At 44.0% G+C, this 11,427-nt stretch overlaps 1 long non-coding RNA gene across 1 annotated transcript in view; it reads right to left on the bottom strand.

Moving 5' to 3' along the window:
* Positions 1–8,172: 8,172 nt before the first annotated feature.
* The window catches only part of LOC131274551 (uncharacterized), a 47,490-nt gene continuing 44,235 nt past the window's right edge, over positions 8,173–11,427 (bottom strand). The window contains exon 3 of the long non-coding RNA XR_009181780.1: positions 8,173–9,325. This is a non-coding gene — a long non-coding RNA (uncharacterized lncRNA). The remainder of the gene's footprint in view (positions 9,326–11,427) is intronic.

Here is an 11,427-nt window from a genome sequence, read left to right as displayed (position 1 = left end):
CCGGAGAACTAGTCAAGCATTCACCAGCACACCACTGCCTAGGTGCTGTTCGGAGCTGCTGGATGTGGAAACAATTGCTTTTCGGGGATCTGCTTGCAAAGTACACCGGGTTTCCCTTTCACTGGAAGATATATGTATCTGGTCTTTCAAGCAGCAAGTATACTCCAAGGGTGAGTGGCACAGAAATTAGTGGCAAGTCATAAAAATCTCTGAGAAAATCATCTCAGTGGGTTTTTAGAATGCAAATTCTTTTTATTTTACATCCCTTGTCCTTTGAATGACACTTCCCTTCCCTCTTCCTTCCAGACTTCTCTATCCTTCACTACACCTTTCATTTGTGAAAGATGCACCAGACAGAAGGTACACGGCTGGTCTCTGTCTTGGGAAACAAACCCACAGTCAGGCTTTCAAATACCTGCACGAATCCCCTCCATCCTGTGGTCTCTGAACTTTTATACATCACGTTAAGAATGTCTGTATCAAGCACAGCTCTGCTCCCGACTCACACAAATGGTTGTAGAATCGAGCGCTGTCCTGTTATCCATGTGGGCGGGTTAGGATTGAAGCGTCTCTCCAATGAGTGTCTGAAAGAGGCGTCCACCCCGACGGGGAGCGAGAGATTCACCAGACAGCGAAAAGCAGGGAAGACGAGCCCATCAGCTTCCATTTGAAGCAGCCTCTTCTCCATGGATCCTCCTGGGATAGCACCCTGATCCCTCCACACGTCTCAGTAGAATTGAGCACTCTCTCCTTGGCTCCCTCCCTGTACTGACTTCCAACACGATACAGCCCCATATTTGCATTGCATTTTTGCATTTTTTTCCCAGTTTGTCTCTTTTTGCCATTAGATCTGATCTCTTTGAAGGAAAAGTGCTCATCTTTTTTATTCATCAATTTTCCCAGTGAAAAGTTGAATTCTTGGAACAGAATAGGTGCTTTGTCAGTTTGTTGAAAGAAAGACTGATGCAATACGTTCCACTGCAGCTGCTGGGTACAACCAGGCTATGGAAAACACTCGAAGAATTAAAACCAGAGAGACTTTAATCCAGGCAACCAGTTACAGAGCTGTTGAAACTGCTGAAAAGACAAGCGGGGGACGGTGAGCAACTCAGAGATGGGCTACAATGGGAAGCCACTGCCTTCACCACGTGGGGAACCAGAGGAAGGCACAAGGGGAGGGGCCACCCTTCAGAAGGTAGGACAAATGCGGAGCTCTTTAGGGGAGCCGGAGCCACAAACGAGGTGCCTGAACTTTAGCCAGAGATGCACGTGGAGGCAAGAGGAAAGATGAGGAGTTCCCTGGCTTCTCCTGGGCTTCTCCTGGGTTTCTGCCCTTCGCTGATTGCCATTTTCTCCTCTTGGCTGACTCCACCTGAAGATGCTGATGCAGGAACCTGGAAAACCCCGTCTGCTATCAGGCCCTCGTGCCATGCAGAGCTATGCCAGGGAGGGGCAAGGGATGTGAGGGGCGCCATGAAACAGTTTGGCCGATGCCTAAGCTGATGGACAGTGGGAAGCTTTCCTGAGTCTTCAGACCACTGAGGCTTCCCCCAACACACCCCCTCAAAGGGGCACGCCAACCGTGTGGTCCTGTAGTTTCTGAGACTCACCCTCTAGAAGAGGGAAACTGGTCTAAATACGTAGGCGCATGCCTGAGGACGCTGTCCCTGGCTCCTGCCTTTGGTAGATGATCCATCATCTACTCAATGTCATTCTACAATCTTCCTACGACACTCTGATAGCCTTCACCATGGCAATAACATGCAATTCTCCATCTCCCTTGCAGCTAGCAGTGGCCATGTGACAGAGATCTGGCCCAAACTAAGTAAGCAGCAGCCTACTATGTAAGCTTCTAGAAAAGTTCCAGTTTCTGAGAAAAAAGGGAACTGATTCAGCTTGCAGGAACCTCTTGCTTTTCCTCTTCTTCTCCTGTTTCTATCGAGAACATGGGTTTAAGGCCTATAGAAGGAACTCCTCTTTTTGATGAAGCAAAAAGCTAGAGGTACCCGGCCTGCTGCATCTGGATTTCTTGTAGATGAGTAAAGCAAGCCACTTATTTGGTTAAGCCATTGTAGTTCTATTTCTCTTCCTTGAAGACAAACATGACATTAATTGTAAAACCGACTAAAAAGAAAATGTGACAACAGGTGCCATAGTAAGATAGGGTAGTGAAAATAAAGGATATGAAGCCAGAAATCTGAATTCAAGGTCTGGCTCTCCCAAGCACAGGCCAAGTGACCGCTGGCTGCAGGTTTCCCATGTGTAAATGGAGCCATGGGCCCTGCCAGGCTCTCCCTTTCAGGTTACTGCAGCCTCTGAGCCCTGCACCTGCTGTTCTTCTGCCTCGAATGCTGATCCTCCTTGGCCCTGTTGACACCTACCCATCTGTGAGTGCTCAGCTCAGCATAGATTTCATCTAGTAAGTTGCCTTCTCTGCAAAAGACAGAAATGGGCACTACTGGAGTCAAAGTACCCGCCTTGGGTTGTTCCATCAGCTGAAGTCACCTTTCACCTCTGAGTTTCAGGGTTGGCCATCTCCACCTTGGCAGATCACCTTCAGGCTTGAGTCCTGAGTGTACCCTGACCCGAGCGGTCGGTGCTTGAAGTGCCTGAAATTTCCCCATCAGCAATCCCATTTAGAGGAAGCATTAGCCTCTCTAGTCTTCTCTTATAGAATTACCCCTGTCCTAGGGAGATGCGAAGGACAGATAATGAAAGGAGACCATGGTATGCCTCAGTGGAAGGGTCTAGAGAGGTTTTATTCCTTGTGAAAGAAATGAGCAAAAAGGAAGTTCTGGACACAGTGGAAGGATCAGAGAGGTCAGGCCTTCTGCTGGGTTTGGATTATAAAGAGCATGGAAGTGCATGCCCAAAACTGCTCTGTAAACCAGCTGAGCCAGGGTGTCCATTTCATTCTGGGTGACCTGCTCGACGTGTGTTAGGGGACATGTTATGCCCAATGTGAAAAAAAACCAAGCTTCTCTTTTAACATGAGATTCACAGTCAGGATGCTCCCACCAGGGGAGGCCTAGAAACTGAGGGCAGCTGAGGAACCTGTGGTTTCCAGCTTCTTCCAGGTCCTCAGGTGACACTTGGACAAATTTCAATGAAGAAAATGGAGAGAATCCTGGATGCTAGAGTGTGAGCTCTCTCTCTTTTCTCCATCTCCCTTCCCTCTCTCATAATCCCTATCTTTCTAAAGCTAAGTTTATAGTTGGATTCATTCTAAGTTAAATGGATAGATGATGTGATTCTCCTAGTCTTGATAGAAAAGTCTGAGATTTGAAAAGAACAGAGAAGAAGTTGTGTTTGGGAAGGAAAACTAGCCTGCCCAGGACGTTTTAGAATCAACAGAAAACAGACCTGGAAGAGGCCTTGGGCTCTACCACACCAGCTTCACATCTGGATGTGGGGTTCTCAACCTTTTGCCACAGGAAAAAAGAAAGATCTTGTAAACTGGCCACGGGTTAAACAGCTCTTCCAATTCATACTCAGGCTAACCAGATCAAATAAATATTATGCCAAATCAAATCAGGCTTTCTGGCAACGCTTTAATGGAAAGTTCTCCAACATATGCAAGTACTTAATTTTCAATTTAAAAAGATGGGCATTGTAAGTTAATTACTAGTTGTATGTTTTTAAAAAATTGAGTTGCTATGTAGTGAATATGAAATTATTCTGAAAGATAAACCTAATGTCACTGTACCTGAAGGTTTTTCCGAGGCCCTCATAAAAAGGGCATTGACGACGCTGCTTAGCGCGGCTCACGGCCTCGGCAGCGAGAGGCCGGCCGCCCGTCAGCGGACAGCGCAAGCGGCCTGGCGTGAAAGCCGACGTGACTGCACCTCGGGGGAAGGACTATTTTTTCCTTCTTCTTCTGCCATATATTTGGCTCTTTCTTGTTGTTGTTGGCCTTTCTGGTTTTTGTTTCTCCCTCACTAAAAGGTATTACACTGAGCTGAAAGCAGGCACGGAAAGAAGGGGCTATGTGTATCCAGGGGGGCAGGGGACAGTGAACTGGCCCAGTGACGTGGTTGGCAAAGACTCTCTTAAAAATAACAAGTGGCCGAAAGGGCCTAAGGGCAGATTTTAGTGGGCCTCCCTTTCCTCTCTGCTAACTTTGGATTTGGCTTTCTGGAGGATTCATCTTACAGATGAACCTGACTTTATCCAAATGAGGGGCTGAGCTCCAAAGAAGCCTCACTTGCAGAATTTTGCCATTTCTGCAGATGGGTTTATACAGACTTCCACGGAGACGATCTGACGTAGAAAACTGAAGAAGCTCATCAAGCTGGCAATTCTTGCTAACAACATAGAAGTGTTACCTCATGGCTAGATCCAGCACCCTGGCTGACAGTTTTGGCACACCTCTATACTGTGGCAAGCCTGAGCATGTTGTCCTGTCTTACAATGGTATGTTACAAAAGTTTACATTCTTCTCGCCCTTGAGCAGCCATAGCATTCTTGAATGGATGCAAACAAAATCCAACCTTAAACCAATCCACAACAATTACACAGCACCCATCACTGCAGAATAAGCATGCTCCACGGGGTCTATAAAAACGATTGCAGCTGTCTTAGTCATACTTTATCTCTGGGTTCCTGTTTAAGTGACTCTTGCTACTGCCCTAAACTTATTTCTCTTATAGTCTCAAGAAGCAAAAGGTCCCAGTGTCCCAGGAAAGGCAGATCTTTTTCTGGTATTACCTTGATTTTACTCAAGGCCTGTCGTACCCTTCTTTATACCATATTCTGTCATGCTGTGAGCACAATATGTAGTTATTATAATACAGAACATCACACGTTGACACACTGTTGACTAGATAAAGTCCATGGGCATGTTTTGCTGGTGTCAAAACTTCTTTTCCATTGGGAGATTTAATATGGGTTTTGTTTTGTGTTGAAAAATTAGTATTCTGGCAATATTAGATTTGCATTGTGACCTGTCAACCAGTGGCTGAGTGTGCCTCATAGACAGACCATGTCACTGTGTACATTGAGTTGGTAATTCTTGCTAACAACATATAAATTGTAACATAAATTAGAAAAATCAACATTTGGTACCACACCTGTAAGCATTTTGGTCCATTGGAATGCCATGGGAATGCAATGAAGAACAGCTAGTCTAGTTAGATACAGTTAAAAATGTTTTTCTCTTCATTTTTTTTCCTCTGAGAAGGAGACTGAGAACTATACAGAAGTGAGTGTAGTGAAAAATTATTGATTAGTGACTGCTGCTTTTGTATTCAGAAGAGTCTCAAATTCTCACATGATACTTGAGTGTTATCAATAATTCCTATCACGTATTGAGGATTTTTGTCAGAAATTCTTGGGAGTGCTCTGTATGGATTCTCTCATCCAATTCCGAGTGCTTTGTATGGATTATCTCATCCAATCCTCAGAGTTTCCTGATGTAACAGATACTCTCCTAACCCTCAATTTAGATCTGAAGAAACTGCCTCTCATGAAGATGAGGCGACTTCCCGTAGCCCTCCTTGTCAGTAAACACTGGAATCAGAATTTAATCTCAGTGAGAATGGAGACCACCTGTATCAACATAACTTAACTGTTTCTTCCAGCAACCCTTGCCCTGAAAGGTAAGATTGTGTAACCAATCAATGATTTTTCTATTTGTGGCAGAAAAAATCTTCACACCCATATATCTAGGCCATCAGTTTGCTCACCTGGGAACAACAGTTCATTTATAGTCGACAATTTATGCAAGACCCTCACCAGACTCAGTCTTCTAAGTTTAAGGTTTTATGTCAAAAACATTTTTCCAAACTCAACTCACCTTGACCTGGAAAGCCCCACCTTAAATAAACTGATCTCAGCCCCCCAAACTCCAGTTAAAGACCCTACCTCCTATTTCCCTGTTTGAAACACGCTCTCACCTTTTCAAGGTGTCCCTTGCTGCAGGGAGTTTAATAAATTAGCTCTGCTTAATAAACGTGCTTTTTCTTGCTCCGCTGGTCTTTGTGGGGGAGTAGACAGTCAAGACAAGCAGGATAATATCAGAGTCACCCACGAATAGTCATTACATGACACGGTCTTCTGGTACCCGAAACAGGCTTGTTTCACCCAGGTAATGGGCTCATCATTGCTCCATCGCTTTGCATTTGCCTCTTTCGCCCACTCTGTGCCATCTTACACAGCTGGAGCTCTATCAGGAGTAAAGATGGTAATTCGACCTCTTGTCTGCAATCTTTTGTTTCTCAAGCTGTTTAGCACCAGGTGGAGAGTAGCGCACGTTCATCAGGGGCTGCCCTACAGCTGTCACAGTGCTAAGGGCACAGCGGCCAGGCTACAGCAGCCTCCCATTCTCTAAAGAACTGCGCTTCACCCCTCTCTGGATTCCTATGACCTTATGACAGTGAGAACTAATCACTGGCCGTGATGGTGACGGAGAACAGCACGGTCCCCACAGTGAGAGCCCCGGGGGATGCACCTGCTGCTCGTACCTACCAGGAACAAAACCTGAGATCACCTGAGACTTTCTTTGATCCATAAGGTATGGCTTCATTCAGGAATTTGGGGGGAGGTGAAGACAGAGGATTGTCTAAATAAAAATGAGCTAAATCAGCTTCCTTTTTCTAATAGAGATCATATAACATCAAAGACAATCAAAATACAGTGCCAGTCCTGGAAACTTTCCACAGTGTTTTTAATGTCAGTCAAAACAGGAGCCAATTTAGAAGTACGCCACTGAAAATAACAATTTTTTTCAGCATGAATTTACTTCCCTCTTTACTCAGAAAATAAATTCTGAAGAAGAAAGATGCCCTACTTTAAAAAACAGCTCCACACTGCATTTTGCTCTTTGCTTTTCCTGTTCCTGCCTCAATTTCAGATGAGTGAAATAAATGCCAGTTCTTAAAGCATTTGCCTTCCTCATGTCCTCTCATTGAGCAAGTGCTCTGGATAAGAGAAATAGGGGATGGCTTTTTGCAATTAATTTATTATTATTAAATCTTATGTCACGGAAGAACCTCCAGATTCTACTGATATGTGGTGGAAGGGACTGTGGTGGCTAAATGGATTTGCTGTGTGTTAGCTCATTTTTTCTCCTCCATCCTATCAACCCCGGCAAATGGTTATTGAAATCACAATTTTAGAAAATAATTTCAAAGATCATAGACTTTAGGAAAGTTGCTCAAGGTCACTTTGAATCCTCTGGCAACAAAAGCTTAAAATGCTGGTTTATCTTTGCTCAACTGGCAGTATTAAAGTAATGTCTTTTTTTTTTTTTTTAAGATTTATTTATTTATTTAATTTCCTCCCCTCCCCTGGTTCTTGGTGTCTATTTGCTGTCTTGTTTCTTTGTCCACTTCTGTTGTCGTCAGCAGCACGGGAAGTGTGGGCGGCGCCATTCCTGGGCAGGCTGCTCTTTCTTTTCACGCTGGGCGGCTTTCCTCACGGGCGCACTCCTTGCATGTGGGGCTCCCCCACGCGGGGGATGCCGTTGCGTGGCACGGCACTCCTTGCGCACATCAGCACTGCGCTTGGGCCAGCTCCACATGGGTCAAGGAGGCCCGGGGTTTGAACCGCGGACCTCCCATGTGGTAGACGGGCGCCCTATCCACTGGACCAAGTCCACTTCCCTAAAGTAATGTCTTAAGAAGAGCCCCCTAGCATTTTCCACTTTTCATCCTTCCTTAATTTCTGTTTTTCATTATTCCTTCTCTTTGTTTAAAGATCTACAAAAGAGAACTCTTCATAGCAAAGCTAGGCTCCTGACTTGAGCCCTTTATCAGTATATATGACCTTCCTTGTCCCTCAAAACCATTTGACTTAAAGTACATTTAACCTGATGTCAGTGCAGCTACCCCAGCTCTTTCTGGATACTGCGTGCATGGTATGTTTTTCCATTCTTCCACTTTCAAACCACTTACGTCTTTGACTTTAGGGTGAGTCTCTTGTAAACAGCATAAGTTTGAGTCATGCTTAACAATAGCCTGGACTGGCCCAGTGTGGACAGCACAGAACATCAAAGAGTGCAATTCTAACAACAACAACATAATAGTAATAGCAATAAGCAACAAGGTTGATTACAGCAGGTTGGGTTGGAAAGGCAATGACTTAATATTACTCAGAAAAGGTTAACTGATACAAAAGGGAGAAAATAATAGCTTAAATTTTATTGAGTTTATCAAGTAATTAAGTAAAGAAGGTTTGCATATAGGTACTTTATTTTCTGCTATTAACCTATATTGAATGTATTATATGTGTATATGTAGACATGTATGTCTATATAGGCAGATGCACATATATGTATGTGTATATGCATTGTGTTTATAGCTATATACACATATATACACACATAAATACATACACACATAAATACATACACACACATGTATGTAAATGCATATGGGGGAAGAGGGAGAGAAGCAGAAATAATGATAAAATTAATTCCACTGTATTGATGCTATACAATTTGTTATGGTATAAACATAATAATAGGAAGTTCTGTGTATTCTGTCTACTCTTTAAGATCTATTAAGGGTTAGGCATTACCAGCCATCCTAAATTTTAAAATATGACATTTAATTTGCTAAATGAAATTTATGTAAATTAAAGTGAGGTTTTGCAGCTTAAGATTTTTTAAATGTCATTTTTTAAAGTACATAATTTTAATGAATTATACAAGATAAGAGAGTGTGCCATTCCTCTTAATACACCCGAATCCTCACTTGAACATTTAAAAAATGAATTTTTTTTAATGCAAAGAAGTCTATTAAGAATGGAATCAGGAACACCAGGAAAGTCTGGTGAAATGGATCCCAGTTTTACATAGAGCTGATCACCGTGAAGGACCACGATGCAGGATGACGCGTCCATCAGTGGGCATGCGGGAGGAGGCTGCTGGCCTTGCAGGGGGGGCTTTCACCTGCCAGTGGTGGGAGGGGGTCACCCAGGAGCCTCTGCGGAATCATGGGCTGCACGCGGAGATCAAGTGCAAGCTGCTCACCTAGCTGTGTGTAACGTCACGGGCAGGCAGGCACACCAGAAAAGAGCTCCCGAGAAAGCAGGACCGGGTGCAAGTCAACTTGTTGATCCAATCCGTGGTGCAGAGGTTTAAACATCAACTCAAAATGGGGCACAGGGCAGTGCAATGGCTCCACGTGGAGTGAGGACGAGGCCCCGCTGACCCAGAGGCTCCAGAAGGAGGCTGCGGGGCAGGTGCCTGCCGAGAACCACCCAGGCTGCTTGTGTCTTCAGGTGCCCCGACAGCTCAGTAGCTCTGGTCATCCAGCAGATTTGCTTGTGAAGATAGCTTCAATTTGCTGGAGATGATATGATTTCCTTAGGGAGTCATTAAACCCTAAAAGGTTTAGAATTTGAAAGAAAAAGATAATTCCTAAATCACAAATATATTGTATTTTGGGCATTATCCTTCGTAACAACTGGATGATATTTTGTATGTAAAAGTGTAATAGTTAAGGCAATTTGATGTACTAGATAACAGGTTATCGAATGATTCCAGTTAAAATGGAATTTTAAACAAAATATTAGAATTTATAGTTTTTAAATTGAAAATTACATGAGTTTAAAAAATACTGGAATTCTGAAGAACTTGAGATCACAATATACATGAGTTTCATTTACTACATTGACCAGGATTGTTTCAAGTACTTGAGATAGTTTTATTAATGAGGCATGAGAATTGCTTCAGAAGAAAGTCAAATATGTTAAATTTTAATTATGTCTTAAATATTTTAACCAAGTTAATTAAATGCCCTTTAGCATTTACTATAGAATGAATACATTTATCAATAGATTTATAAACAGGAAAATAAGATATTTAAGTAGAACTTAGAGGTTTAAAAATAATTTGCTTTCTGAGTTTCTTACCTAAAGAGAATTTTAATTAAAATGCAGTCTCAAATGCAAAAAAAAATAAAAAATAAAAAAATAAAAAATAGACACTCTTTAAAGAGCACTGAGCCAGTGGGTTCTGAAATGAATGGAAGGCAGTTCACACAGGCCTCTGGTGGGGAATCTTCCTTCCAGTCTTAGAGGAGAATATTCATTCAGTCCTTTACCATTAAATGCAGTGCTGCCTGCAGGTCTTTCATTGTTGCTGTTGCTTTGTTTTTACCTCATTGAGGAAATACCCTCTATTATTCCTTTTCTGAATTTTATCAAGAATGGGTGTTCAGCTTTGCTGAATGCTTCTTTGAGTGACTCATCACGAGATGCTTCTTTAGCCTGTTAATGTGGTGGATTACAATATTTCGCATATCAAGGCAGCCTTGCACCCATGGCGTAAGCCCCACGTGGTCACGGTGCTGAATTCCTTTTAGGTATTGCTGGGTCTACCGCAGCTGACCCATGACCAGTGGGCAGGAGTCCTGACTCCCCCTGGCCTCCTCCAGTACTGCCCGCCCTGGCCGGGGGCAGGACATCTCACTACTGCCAGGTGGGGGTAGAAGGCCAGGCTTCCTGGAGGCTTCCAGGCTGTGGGAGGGGGCGGTCATCAGTCAGCAGCCTACTTGTTGGCCTTCATGGACTGGACAGAAAACACCAGCGGAGCGGGGTTCCTGAGGAGACTCGTCACAGGCCCGCAGTCAGCCTTGGCTGGTAGGGCATAGTATTCTTTTCTGCGCTCTTTGACAGGAGTCTTCATCTCAAAGTTCTCTGTCTGGCTAGGCTGCGCATTTTCTTGGCCCTTTGGCTGGAAAGAGCAGGGTTTTGATGCACTTTCTGTCTGCACGCAGCATCTTGGGTTTGCTGGCGTTTTCAGCTCTGAGTCTCAGACACAAGAGGCAAAGACTTGCAACTCCTACCCTCTGGTTTGTTGGACTTACCCCAGCCAGCTAACAGGGAGGTGAAGAAGGTCAACCACCACCCCAGGGAGCCAAGAGTGCCTGCAACTGGAAGCAGGAGAATTGCATCCATCAGCCATGTGGAATCTAAGGCCCCTCTCCATATAGAGGGGGAGTAGACATCACCATCCCAGGGTCCACAGGATGGAGGAATAGAGTATGGATTAGAGTGGATTTACTGATATTCTACTATGGAACTATTGTGCTTAGTAATGGAAGAAAGTGTAGCATTGATGTGGAGAAAGTGGCCACAGTAGCTGCTGAGGGCAGGGAGAGGGAAGAAGAGATGTGATGTGGGGGCATTTTCAGGACTTGGAGTTGTCCTGGGTGGTGCTGCAGGGACAGATGCTGGACATTGTGTGTCCTGCCATGGCCCACTGGGTGGACTGGGGGAGAGTGTAAACTATAATGTAAACCATTATCCATGTGGTGCAGCAGTGCTCCGAAATGTATTCACCAAATGCAACGAATATCCCACAATGATGAAAGAGGCTGTTGATGTGGGAGGAGTGGGGTAAGGAGGGTGGGGGATATAGGGGGATCTCATATTTTTTTAATGTAACATTTAAAAAAATAAAGAGAGAAAAAAGAAAAAAAA

Source organism: Dasypus novemcinctus, chromosome 19, assembly GCF_030445035.2.
Source record: "Dasypus novemcinctus isolate mDasNov1 chromosome 19, mDasNov1.1.hap2, whole genome shotgun sequence".
NCBI classification, from domain to species: domain Eukaryota; kingdom Metazoa; phylum Chordata; class Mammalia; order Cingulata; family Dasypodidae; genus Dasypus; species Dasypus novemcinctus.
Note: the sequence above shows the minus strand (reverse complement) of the source record. Positions and strands in the feature narration are given on the sequence as shown.